The sequence below is a fragment of the Cygnus olor genome, chromosome 1 (assembly GCF_009769625.2).
Source record: "Cygnus olor isolate bCygOlo1 chromosome 1, bCygOlo1.pri.v2, whole genome shotgun sequence".
In the NCBI taxonomy this organism is placed as follows: domain Eukaryota; kingdom Metazoa; phylum Chordata; class Aves; order Anseriformes; family Anatidae; genus Cygnus; species Cygnus olor.
The window spans coordinates 77840740-77854812 of record NC_049169.1 but is presented as its reverse complement, the minus strand read 5'-3'; the positions used below and the strand labels follow the sequence as shown (position 1 = coordinate 77854812).

General features: G+C 36.3%; 1 protein-coding gene across 10 annotated transcripts in view; it reads left to right on the top strand.

The window, feature by feature from the left end:
- The window catches only part of SOX5 (SRY-box transcription factor 5), a 645390-nt gene that overhangs the window by 402258 nt on the left and 229059 nt on the right, over nucleotides 1-14073 (top strand). The window lies entirely within an intron of this gene.

The window sequence follows — 14073 nt, the reverse complement described above, 5'->3', positions numbered from 1 at the left end:
TATGTGCTAGGGCTCATAAACCTGCTTGAGAGCAGGGAACTGTTTCTGTTTTTATGCATTAACACAGTACATTGTTGTCCAGTCCTACCAGTGATATTTTTTTCCTTTTAGTAAATAAACAAATTCATTATTAATCTGTTCAAAAAGCAAAAACACTGGTTTAATTATCAAACCTTTGAAAGAAAATGCAAGATATTTTTTGAATCCTTATGTTACCTTTATGTATGAAAATATATACTATATATATAGAGAGAGATTTTAACTATCTCCTATAAACATGAGAAATATGCTGCTCCTGATCAGAAGGGAAAAAAAAATATTCTTGACAGAGTTGCCTAAGGCCCCTGAAGTATCCTGCAAAAGAGGGACTCTTGAAACATGTTTTTAAAATATATTTTTTTAAAAGACAGATTTTCCAAATCTCAGGAATAGATTTTCAACTGCCTGATTTGGCTTTAAATGAGTTGGCTGAATCAGTTTCTTTTTCTTTTAAGTAAGTCTATAAAGCTTTGATGAATCTGGCTCATTGTTTAGCACTTATCTCATGAGTAAAGCTTGAGAGGTTTGGCTTGAAACTTACCAAATCACATCTTTGGAAAATGGCCCAAGCCTATTGATTTATTTGAAAAAAATAAAAAAGAAAAAAAGAAAAAATCCAAAGGAAAACATAATTGAAAAACCTTGATCCAGCTTAGTGAATAAGTCCCTAACAGATCTATAGAGTCCCTACTGAGCGAGTGAGTCTGTTTCTTGATGTATATGAGCCCTGCACTTTATGGAATTGTAGGGCTGAGAAGGACTGCAAGAGGACATCCAGTCCCAGTTTCCATCCAGGGACCAACTGTATCAATGTTATTTCTATCAGATAATAGTCTAACGTCCTAAAGTTACTCAGTGTAGGAGAGTTGCAACCTACTAGGCTATCTGTCCAGGGTATTGCTATCTTTACTGTTAGGAAGTTATTTCTAATGCTTAACTCACATCTTTTCTGCTTCAGTTTTAGCTCATTAATTCTTGTCCCAGCTACTGTGGAAAGAATAAATGTGTTACTCTTTTCAGCAAATGTTTTGTATTTGAAGACTGAAATCACATTCCCTTTTCTGAAGTTTTCCTTTGGTGTGTGGAGGTCATCTCTACCGTATTTTTATTTAAAACTTCTACTATTTTGTTGCTTCTATGACACTAGTGGTAGTGGAAGCATTCACACTTTAACAGCTATGTCTCCTTAACAGAAAATTTCTCATTAATGACAATAACGCCTGCAGCAGGTGTACCTGAGATGCTATTGGAAAAGTCTAATTCCAAGTAAAAAGAGACTCAAGGTGGCTCAGTCACTGCTTCATAAATGGTGCTGAGTAGTTTTGTTCAATTAACTTGCAGTTAAATCCTCTCTGGTACTGCCCTGTCTACTCAGCTGTGGTTAAATTTTCTAATGGAAGGAAGGCTTTGTGTGTCACTGTCTTTTGCTTAGTTCACTGGCAGAAACCAAATCTGGGGGCTTTATAGATTCGCAGAGTTATGACTGCATAGCTGTGGAATAGCATAATGGATTGTAGCGCCTCCTGCATATCAAAGAACTGCCAGCAAAGGCTGAATACAGGTGCTTTTTGTATAGGGAGGAAGAAGGAACATTGAGTCTCAGGTCCTAGAGTGAGTTTTCAAGACCAGGATTTGGCAGGGAGGAAATCTTTTAAATTTAAGACATTTGATCTGGAAGTGGGAAAAAATAAACATCAGACCTCATGATAACAATTTTCTGAGTCACATTTGAAAAGTACTCAGTCTTCTGAATGTAATTGTTTTCATATGTACAAGATTAAGTGTGCAACAGATTTAAAAATCAAAATCCATTTCCTGTTATGATCTTTAAGGAATTCATTGTTTGTATAAGCTGAAATAAGAAGGTAACTGCTATAATGAGGGTTGTGCTTTTCTATATTTTATGGATTTAATAAATCCTCTACTAAAAGGAATTATCAAGTCAATCTTCCCACCTTCTTAGAAGACACTTAGTAGAATTTGACTTTAAGATCAGTCAGCAGTTCTCCTCTTTCTCCTGTGTTTTGGGCTACTTGATAAGAGAAGAGACACGTTCCCCTTAAGGTGATTCTTTCTCCTCTGTCTCTCTATTTTTACGGTTTGAGTTTTTGTCTTGTGACCATCAGAAAGAATGTATATGGATGAGCCATCTGGAAATCATAGTTGTTTGTGCTCATGGAACTTTTTGCATTTTACAAACCTGTGAAGTAAGTACTGATCTAAAGGGAGACCAAAGACTAGGAAGATAGTTCATTTGTTGCCCACCACTGCTTTTCTGTCTCTCTGCTGTGGTAACTACAACTCCAGTGGTGAATAGTTGGCAAGTTCTTCCCATCTGTGCATCTGAGAGAGGCTAGAGCTCAGTCTAGGTTACAGTGGGGGGAAAAAAAAAAAAAAGCTGATGATGAACAGCTCAACCTCATGCTTCAATCAGATAAAATTTCACAACATAAGGATATTATAGAAATTTTACAGAATTAATAAAATTTGAAGACCTCATGGATATAAACCACCATAGGTTCTGTAATTAAACAAGTTTATGTGGTAGTAGGGCTTTTACAGTCAGCTCACCAGATTGGACTATCTTGAACTGGCACAGACCTCAGGCTGAAGCTAAAAGCACAAAATAACATGTATGACCAAACGTGTCAGAACTCTTATGAATTTTTCGTGTGTGTTTCTGAGCAAAGTCTTTGAAGTTGCCTATAAATAGAGGATATTAGCATATATTATTTCCAAGAAAGAAGATGGACTTTTAAAAAAGAGCAAAAACAACTTGAATTGAAGGACAGTCCTTTAAAATGAATAGCTGTGTTAGGAGCTGGAGGACTTGCCCCAGGAATTGTGGTAGGAAATAGCTCTTCCTCACGGCAAAGGATCAGTTTATGCTCTTACAGTTTCGTTTTTTCACTTCCAGATTTATCAGTCCTCTGTCGGGTAATCTTTTGAACTGTTTTGATAAATAATTGTACTTGTGAAGGTTAATGGAGTGTCAGTCCCTTATTTACTCTCAAGTCAAATGTGGTGCATGCTAGTCAGAAGTGTAGCTCATGCTTTACGACCAGATGACCTTAACGCTTTAAAGCATGGTTATAGTCAGATAAATGACTGTAAAAATGACATTAAAGGGTCCCACATTTTCTGTCTTGCTGTGGCTTTAGAGGTCAAATTTAGTTGCATAAAAATATGATATTTTTATTAATTGCCTATAATGTTAACTTAACCTGGGGGTTGAAAATAAAGCAGTGTCCTTTTTGCCTCACGTCATCCCTAGTAATAAACATTTTGAAAATGGTACTTAACTGACTGTTGTTGATGATATGTCTGCAAAGCAGAGTCCAGTTCCTTCTTTTGTAGCTGTATTGACTCTTTAGTGCTAATGGCAAGCAAAAAAATTTTAGTCAATAAAGCAGGCAGATAGACATGACTCAGAAAATACATGGGGAGCACATACATTGAATAACGATGACATTTGCTACTGTTCTGCTTATCCGATATATTGTCGGAGGTTCATGTGTTACAGAAGCAGAACATGTTTCCATGTAAAATTCTACTAATCTGTGCCAATCTAAAATTAATACAACCCTTGCCCTCACAAGGATGGCTAGGAATTTACAAAGTTGCTATCTATTTTCTGGTTTATTTTCAAGGGTATCTTCATGCACTGCTGTAAAAGATTGCAGCAGAGATTGCAGCAGTGCTTATGTGAAAGAGTAAAACCCAGCACAAACTACTATTTCTTTTGAGAAATTCTCACAGCTAATTCTGGTCACGTTTTATTAAGTTTACACTATGCAGAAACTGACCTCTCTGGTACTGAGCCTAATTCTGATAGTTCCAAGGAAGAAAATCTTACTTTTCATTGAAGTGAATGATAGCTATGATTAAAAAGTAATAATAATAATAAACTCATACACAAAAGTTTAAAACAAAATGTGTTCTGGAAGTGAGGCTTCTTGACTGCTTAGTCTTCTGAACAAGTGATCCCATGTTTGCTGAAAATAACCCGTGGAAGTAAAAGCAGTTTGCTGATGGTGATCTAAAACTCTTGCTAATCAGTCAGTATTCTGGCTGGCTTCTTTAGATAATAAATATATGCTGAAATCAGGAGAATCAGGCTGGTGATTAATGTTTTAGTAGAAGAATGTTTACAACAGAATGTTGTTGAGACATTCCTCAGAAATTCTCAGTGTGGTCACAGAATTTCTACAAGATATAACTGTGCATCCCCTGTTCTGTTCCATGGATCTTCCTAATCCCTGATTTTCTCCTTTGAAGATGATATTTTGGTTGATTGGAATACCTGTGATTTACATAACATCTAATCTTTTTACATTAATGACTCCTGATGTGATAACATTATCTTGATTTGTATAAGCTTGAGGTGAATTTGAACATCCACTGTAGGGAATTCCTTATTTTATGACTCTGATTCCAAAATAATCAAGGAAAACTGATGTCACAATAAAGCTGTATAAAACCACATTGAAAGACAGGACAGCTGAGAGACTATGTTCATGCTCCTTCCAAAGTTTTTAACTTTTCTTTAACGTAAGGCCTAGATAGAAGGAAGAAAGTATCTTCTGCTTTTAAAAATGACATGAACACATGTGCCAATTAACACAATACTGATGAAAGAACCAAAGCTGTCATATTACAGCTATTGCTAATATTAATAGCCATGAGCATGGCTATGATGTACTACATGAAGCGCTCAAGAAAGCAGTCCATGGTCAGATATATCTGATGTTGCAGTGTAGTATCATTGACATATCTTGCTACTGCACTCTTCAAAGTGTCAAAAGTGTCTTTGGTTCTTAAGTTATGAGGCGCTGTGTAGTGTTTGAATAACAGAAATATAACACAAAACATACTGAGATGAGCTTTATATAAATATGTACAACTATAAATACATAAGTAGTGCAACTTCTAGTAAAATGTACTGTAAATTATATTTATATTATAAATTATACATATACATATATATATATATATATAAAATGATGAAGTGTGACTATTGCAACCAAATACTCTGTGTTCACCACCACCCCCTCTGTGCTTGAGGTCTCTAGGTGCTCAATAGGAGCTTTTAAATTATCTTTCCCTGTTTGATATTGCTAAGTATAATGAATGGATTGCAGAGAACTTTTTGTTAGAAACCTTCTGTACCCTAACATAGTGCTGGTAGGCACAGCGATACCTGGCTGGATTGCATCCTGAGACTCATTCTTAATAAATTTAAGGTCAAAAAAGACAGATTTTGCAAAAACATGCTCTATTAGTCAACCAATACTTCCTCATCACAAAGGACACTTACGTTCTTTCCAGCGAAAGTGGAGAAAATTGTCTTTCTTACTTGGGTTGAGCAATTCTGTGGGTTTTCCAGCATCACTTCATCATGACTGAAAACTACAGGGAATACTCAGAAATCAGTGATTCAAAGAGGAGCTTGGAGAAGGAAGGCTAATTCCAGCAAAAGTTATTCATCCCCTGCTGATGATGGGTAGTTGGGTATGACTGTAGAGGAGGAGATGTTCTTTAGGTTATTTTGTTTGTTTGTGAACATGACACGTAACGGTGGACAAGATTGATTGGTAAAGAAAATGTACAGTGGACCTAATCAACTGCAAAGATATGATGTCTTAAAAAAAAAAAAAAAAGAAAGCAGAAGAGAATGAGAATGAACTGCCTTAAAGCTAATAAAATGCATTTGTATTACTCAGAATAATTTAGGTAAGTGATGAGAAAGGGGAGGAAAATTAGCATTTCCGTACAGTTTGGTTACTGTGTAATTTTTAATCAGGAGTGTCACAACATCTCTTGATATCATCTTATCACAAAGGTCTCTTCATAGTAGGCAATGTATGCTACTGACTGCAGTTTATAGGAACAGAAGAAAAAATAACTGATCTGCAGAGTGAGAATTGTGAATCTGTCATGAATTAGAGTTTATTGGTTTTCTTGCATCACTTAACCACAGTGTAAACTAGCTCCTGGGCGTGGGGTCTGCCTGTGTGCATTTTAAATCTTGCTTAAAGTCTGCTTGATTGACCTCCAGAATGGATCTTAAATGCTGAAATGACATCATGCTACTCCCCTGAGCGGGGAATAATGTTGCCATTTGAGGTACATTGAGACCCAAAAGAGCAAACAGAGAATTGGTACCCAAGAACCCTTGGATGCTGAAAGTGCTCTGCTGTTACCTTGTTTTGAAACCTGGCAAGTCAGTTCATGTCATTTCCTAATTTGTCCTATATGTAATGCCACAAAGGGATTTTGTGAGAATTAAGTAACAGTTTTTGAAGTAGCTCTAACAAATATTACATTTATGCATCAATGCTATGTGGATTGACGTTTGTCATTATAATTTTTATTAATTATGCTGATATACGTGGCATTCTCTGATCAAACACCATCTTGTGTTGCAAGTGCATAGGATCAAAATAAGATTGATTCCTACTCTGTAAACATCTTCTGTGGAAATGACTTTCTGAAAATGTATTTATTTTGTGTTAATAACACAGAATATATGATTTTTTTTTAATTATTATTTATTTGCCATGTAATCTTTCTTCAAAAGCTGAGAAAACTGCTTTGGTTTATATCAGAATTCCAAATTCAGTTTCACTAAAATTGTGGAACGGTAGTTGATAGAAAGAGAATCAAGTTATATAGGACATAAAGAGAAGAACAGGTGGAATAAATTCAGGAGAGAAAATAGGTCTTTTAATAATTGTTGAAAAGGATGAAAATGGTTATTCCCTGGAACAGCCTATAAATTATTGTTTGTGTAGCCATTACTTAACATGAAGTGTAAGAGAGGATGCAGTAGACAGAAAGTAATTGGCCTATAAAAAGCAGGTACGAGAAAGGAGAACTTGTATAAAAGCAGATCTGTAAGTCCTGAGTGCAGGGTGATAAGCATTTCAAAAATAAATGAACAAGGCAAACATATTTCTAAACCAATAGAATTCATTTTGAAAAAGTCATATTCTGCATGTGGTATCTTATGCTACAGTTAACTCCAGTGGAGACAATGGGGCTACTTCTCAAGAAGCTATTTGATTTTAACATTTTTTTTTCTGGCCCTTCAACAATATGATCACTTCTAGAAGATTGCTTTCAGAAAAAGAAATAAAGTGATTCTAATGTTTATGTAGGAAAAGAATATTTTGATAGCTATCATCCTTTAAGTCTAGTTGTAATCATTTGAGAAACAAGAGAACAAATACACAGTAGAAATAAATAAATAGATGGGAAACATGAAGGTTCATGAACAACATAAACAATATTAACAATAACAAACCTTATATGTAAAGTAGAACGTAATTATTTTAAAAGTCTAGTGGATTTAGTCACGCACCTGCCTTTCTTGTAGGATACATGCAAGATTCCTGATACTAAATGTGTGGGTTAAGATCTTCAAAAGTATAAAAACTACTGGAAGTAGCATGGAATTCAGCCCATAAGTATGTGTGCAGTGTGAGGATTCCCTTCATAGGGTGGTTCATGTATCTCATCTGGATCTTCCAATTAGCCTGGATATGAGTGTTGTTTCATTAATTAAGAGCAGGTGAAGTAACTATAAAAAGAGAAGATAGTAACACACAAAGTTGGATTTACTGAATGTCAGAAAAAAAGAGGATTTACTGAATGTCAGAAAGACAGGTATCTTCTTTAAAAAGCCACAGTCACAGAGATCGTCAGAAGAATTTCTTGAGTAGAAATGAGGAGAAGTTTCCTAGGACAGCATATTCTGCACAGGTGTCCTTCATTATAGTGACTTTTTACTTACGCTTAGCCTCTTTGCTCTGTAGCAACATCTGTCTCTTGCATTATTCTGAGGTGGCTGGAAAAAACATGGACCAAAGGGAATACACTTATGGTAGTCCTATGCCTGCTGTAAGCTTTCTAGGTTTGGGCATTGTATACATGTAGTATGTGTATACAGTGAGCGCCTATAACAATATTTTAGAAAGATTGAGAAATAGATATCCTATTCTAGAAGTTTGAACAAGTGAATTATAGTACACTCACTGAAGTTTCAAGTGGTGAAGCAAAGAGAATAAAGTCATAATATCAGAGGAATCAAGGGGAGGCTGCATGGCAGCAAATAATCGAGTGTAAAATTACAGACTGATACAGCTGGCTGAAGTAATCCCAAACACAGATAATCAATGGGAGTGAGGCACTTGGAAAACAGTAATGCTGAAAAAGATTTAGGTGTGTTAAAAAATTAGATATGAGCTTGTAATGCAACAAGGCAGGAAAAAAGGCGGTAACAAGGTAATTTTCTCCTCCTCATAACTGTGCTAAGATTGCACATTGCATTCATTTCTGGCCGCGTTAGAGAAGTCAGCAAACTGGAGGGATTTCAGATGCAAGCAACAAATGATTAAAGAATTGTGGGAGCTGATTTGCGAGGGAAGACTGAAAGAGGAAAGGCTAAATATGGGCCAGTAATAGCAAAGTAAATATACGCTAACTGTACTAAATGATGCAGATGGTACAAGCTCTAAAGTGGAAGAGGAACAGTCCACACTACTGAAAGAAGGTGTGTAAGAAGAGTTTGGGGTGAAAGGAAGCAAACATGAGGCAGTGTTTCAGAACAGTGAAGGTTTTTTTTTACTGTGTACAATATTCATAGTGGGGATGGGAAGTCTCACTGTCTGTTTGAGACATTGTACTAGCCCAAATGAAATAACTGGGAACACACCAGTGGGCTAAGAGTGGGCCATTGTGTTATATCCCTGCTTTATGTGTGCTGCAGAATTGCACTACCTTAGGAGAATTAGGTGTATGAACACAGGCCCTTAAGGGAGCAGGATATTTTCTTTTCTTTTATTCCCCAGCTTGGAGGGAGGTTCTCTCCACGCAAGAGATCCTCCAAATCGCCCACAACACAGAGGATGTAATTTTGACTTAATCGTGTGTGGTTTGTGAGTACTTTGCTCCCTTGTCCTCTCAGCTACTCACGCAGAGGAATGAGGTGAAATACAATTGCTTGGTATTCTCCATGGGCTACCAGAGAACAGATGAGATGATCTTACATCTATTTGCCATCTGAAGACTGTGGTGAATCATAGTATGAAAGCCGAATAGCTGGAGACAGCCGTCTAGTCATTGTGGGCCTATGGCATTTTTTTTATTCTATTACTAACTGGTGTTCAGGCAGTCCTCTCATATTCTTTGAACGGGAGTTAGCACAGACAGTAGGTTTGTTTCATAGGAAGAAAGAGGTAATGCAATTGTTTTTGACACTGGATGTAGATTTCATAGTACTTAGAAAAATGGAGTTTTATGTGGGTAGTAAGCATGTATTTTTACAAAGATAATTATTTTATAGCACATGATTTTCAAACTATTAGAAGGATTTCACATATGCTGAAGTCTCTACCAAACTGTTTTGATAAGTAGTCTTATTTTTTGTTTAGCAAGGTCTTAAGGGTGATCTTTAGTCCCCCAGGGAAGAGATCATAAAAGTCTTAAAAGTGCTTTTGCAGAGTTTTATTTATTATTTTTAAGTATAAAGATTACTAGCAAGCAGATAACAAGGCTGTCATAGTACAACATGTTCTTTGTTTTTGCAGGTTAGAGCTAACATATTAGGAGTTCTCAAAATGCCACTTTTGTTTGTTAAGTATTTTGAGAGCAAATAGATGTAATCCTATGTTACATTCTTAAAATGAGTTTTGCTGGAGAAAGAATTGGTAGGAGAGATCTGGTCTGAGGATATGTGTCAGGAATTATGTCACTAGCCATGTTTACCCAATACAAAATAGTTGTTACTATTTTACTAAAGATTTGCAAACTTTCTGTGTTGTGAAGGGTGCACTTCATTGAAAGAAATGGGATAACGAGGTGGGCTAAAAATAAAACTAAAATCTGTAGCACAAAATAAATAAATAAGCAAACTGTTAGACATCCAATATAACAAGGCTCTAAAATTTCTCACATTTTCTTTTTTTTTTTTTTTTTTTACTTCAAATGTAAACAGTTTGCATACAATTCTTTGATTTGCAATAAATTGAGTAGTAATGGTGGGATAAGCAGTAAAAAAATACTAAACTTGTGTTGTATGATTTGGGATGGGCTGGAATGAAGATCAGCAAGAGGAGAAGAAATGTTTGTCTTTAAAACATTGGTTATCAGATTGTGCTCTGTACTGTAGATAGCCTGATAATGGTATGTTGAAGATGTGCAGAGGGTCAGCCAGTCACGCTGTGCTGGTTCCAACTACTTTTCAGGGAGCTATAATGAAATCAGTGGGAATTAAGTGAGTATACGTTGTGCATTTTCAAGCATTCTACTAGGCACCTCCTTCTATCTTTGGATACTTTAAGTCCTTGAAAAATCTGCTCTTATATTCTGTATATCACAGAGGGTAAAGTTAAAAATCAATATAAAATGAATTAAAAGTTATTCCTTCTGTGTAAATGCAGCTGAGCAGTTTCTAACAACTCATCTCCAAACCTTGGAAACACTTGAAATTTTCTCGTGCTCATACAGTTATGACAGCTGTCTGAGTATCACGGTATTTAGTAAAAAATCAGTGTTTCAGCATTGCTGTCAGCTATTGTGGGGTGGCACTTGATATAGGAGAGAGTTCACAATTTCCAGTTTCAGTTGATTGGTCTGTAGTGCACCACAGAGTGATATAAGGGCTGAGTGTTTATTACATCAATAAAAATGAAAATACAACTGCTATGAGGCTTTTGTCCAATCTATAGGCTTTTTACCTGAATTATATAAATTGATTTATATAATTTACCTGAATTATATAAAATACTCTAAGCCTCAGGAAATATCTATTATTGCCTCTTTTACATAAGGAGGAAAAAGGAAGGTGTCTCTTGTAGCAGAGTTTGTAGAGCAGATGGTCTTCTTTTTGAGCTTCAAATCATTTTCAACCAAGTTCGTAGATGTCAAACACTGGAAATGCCTTAGTCTTCTCATTGAAACCTCTGCCGGTATATCTTCTGTCTCATCAAATAGAGGTGGTTAATTAGATACAGAACTTGACATCAAATAAATACAACCTGGAAGACAAGAGGTAGTAATGATTGCCAAAAAAAAAAAAAAAAAAGTGTAGTACCAAGCAAAGTATTAACATTTTAAATGTTAGATGGAATCAGGCTTCTGTAAGTCTGATAATTGGTAATACTTCCATATGGAACGTGGATTCTCAAATGCATCATATCGTCAAAGCCAAAACAAAATCTGACTTAAGTGTATTTCATTTGACCATAGCATAATCATAGTGTAAAGAAAAAATGTACATCTCTACTTGATATGTTTAGTCTACCTAATTCAGGTAAAATTCTTTCTTCTCTGCCGTGATGACCTCTTCAGCTGACTCTTCAGCCCCATTCATCAACTCCTCATTCTCCATTACGTTTCAGATCCTCCTCATTAAAACCTCAGTCCTAGGGGAAAAAAAAAAAAAAACACAATAAAAACCAAAAAAAACTGTGTAAGAATAGCTGTCAGTTTGCATGGCTCTGATTGCAGAACCAGAGCCTGAGGATGTACATCTTTCTAGGTTTGATTACGTGACACCTTTCAACATCTCTTTTATCCCTCCTCGGATTATGTGTTCTTGTCAGTTCTTAGTTCCTAATGGTGTATTTATCTCCTTCAGCTTTTTTTTTTTTTAATCTCAGTGCCCTTTTACATTCTGTCTCCCTTTTCCTCTCTGTATTCTCCACTGTTTCTTTTAAATCTTCTTGGGGTCATTCCTTTCTATCACTGATGAACAACTTTGCTTCATGAAGGAAACAAATAGACAAGAGACGGATTTAAATGTAAGGTAGAAGCAAAGACATTCTACAATGTAAAAAGCACAGTATCCACTGGGATGCCTTGAGGAACACGTGTTTCATCTTACTGAAGGTGCTAGGTTGACAGCCACCACAAGCTATATAGAATTATGGTACTATCTGCAGTACAGCCTCTATGACATAGAACACAGAAGGAGACAATTTTCAAAATCACTTGAGTGATTTAAAGATATGATTCCCATTGAAAGCTGATGGTACTTATGCCCCTAAAGTTAATTACATTAATTAAGGCAAGATCCTAAATGGAACGGTAAGGAAAAATAAAAGATCATTCTTGCTTGCAAATGTTGTGTGTTGTTTCTTTCAAACCTTAAAAAATACTGGAAACGTCAAGTCTCATTTTTCTCTTAATTGCTGGTGGACCTCCTGTGGGCACTAGGAGTGTTTTTATAGCTTTCAGATTTTCCCTTGAAGTAGTTATATTGCTGAATCTTTAACATAAGCTTTTAGGGAAAGAATATCTATTAGGTAAAATAAATAACAAACAGTAGTTAGTACTGCTTAAGAATCATTTGTCTTCAGAAGTGTGAAGTATTCTGTTTTTTGATTATATCTTATGTCACACTGTTAGCAGCTTCCTGGTCACTATGGAGACTATAAAATAGATAGGCCTCAATGTGTAATGTAAAAAGTAGAGCAAAAAAAAAAATTGCTTTCGTGTCTTCTTTACACATTATAAAAGAGCAAAGAATGTGCAAAATTCCAGCTTTGAAAAAAAGAACCTGTTAGGTAGCTTTTAGGATCACAAGCTCCTTAAAATCAGACCATATCGTGCTTGTTTTAAAGACTCAAGTATTTTATTCCAGGTGTTTTCATCTGCAAAGCCAAAAGCCTGATTCTTATACATATATTTTTTTTTTCTGCAGATGCTGCCTTCTTGCATTCCATATGGTGGTAATTAACAGTTTCAGACTTAGTTTAGAGTTTTCTTTGCTTCGATTAGTGGTTGGTTTGGGACAAAAATTCAGTGTCACAGAAGCACATTTTGTCCGAGTGCAACTGCAGATAGCAATAAAGTACATGGTTAGATGAGGAAGAAGAAACTGAAATCTATTTAGAGCACTAAGTGATATTTTGGAAATCTCACTAAGAACAACCTGTTTCTTCTCATTAGGCATTTTGCTGTCCCTTTTTAGAGCTGAAATAGGTCTTGCTTGGACCCTGGAAAGGAAGAGAGAAAAGCTGAAAGATACAGTTGGAATGAATAGGTTCTTTTAACAGCAAAATGTTTGCACTTTTTATGAGAGCAAGGGTAACATTGTGTAATCTTTTAAAAAAGCTATTGCTCAGTGAGGATAAGTTCATTGTCCAGTGACATGACTTTTCCTGTCAATCACAAAGGTGACAAGGGGGCTAGATTAAGTAAAGCTTGACCAAGATTAACAAAGGAAGATTATTGACCTCATCCTGAAAGGGCAGAAGCCTGTTTTATCATTAAACCTTGGAAGAGGTATTTCCTCCATAGGTGGAAAGCTGCTTGGCAATACAGCAGCAACTTTATTGTAGCTAAACAAGTCGTCCTGTGGATTCTAGCTTGAGACAGAAGCAGAAGACACGAAACGTGGTCCAGTCCTTTTTCTTGTTGTTGCTGTGGGGGACAGAAGGTCCCAGGGTGTTTCAGTCAGCAGGATCTGTCTAGGTCTTGTCTCCCATTCTCAAGTGGGAAAAGCAAGAAGCAACAGCATCAGTTGTGGGTGAGTACAATCCCAGCACAGAGTTTGATGAAATGTGCCAGCAAGCATTAGCAGGGCGATTTGCAGTGCAAACGAACGGTAGAGCCCCATCCATGGAGCAGCTGCTAACTGCATAAAACTGTTTCCAGGATTAACAGTGACAGAGGCTGGAGTGTAATCACACTTGAACAGGTGAAATGGCTATGCAGCTGAGGAAGACTCTTCTTTGGGAAAAGAGTGTGTCAGTTTTTCCCCTCTTTTGGTGACTGAGATAGAGGGCTTCATGGGGCTTGATAGACCTCACTTTGAAATGTCATTAGTGGATATACCATTTGTTAGGGTGTTGTTGCTTTTCTCTCAGGTAGCTGGAAAAAAAAAAAAAAGTCATGCAAATTTTTTAAAGAAGGAACCTGATAAATCTCACATGTTAGGGGGACCTTCCTTCCCAGGGGATAAATGTTAGGCTGTTGCTGGGATATCTTTCTTGCCATTAAAAGCTTTCTCTGGGTGTTTTCAGGGGG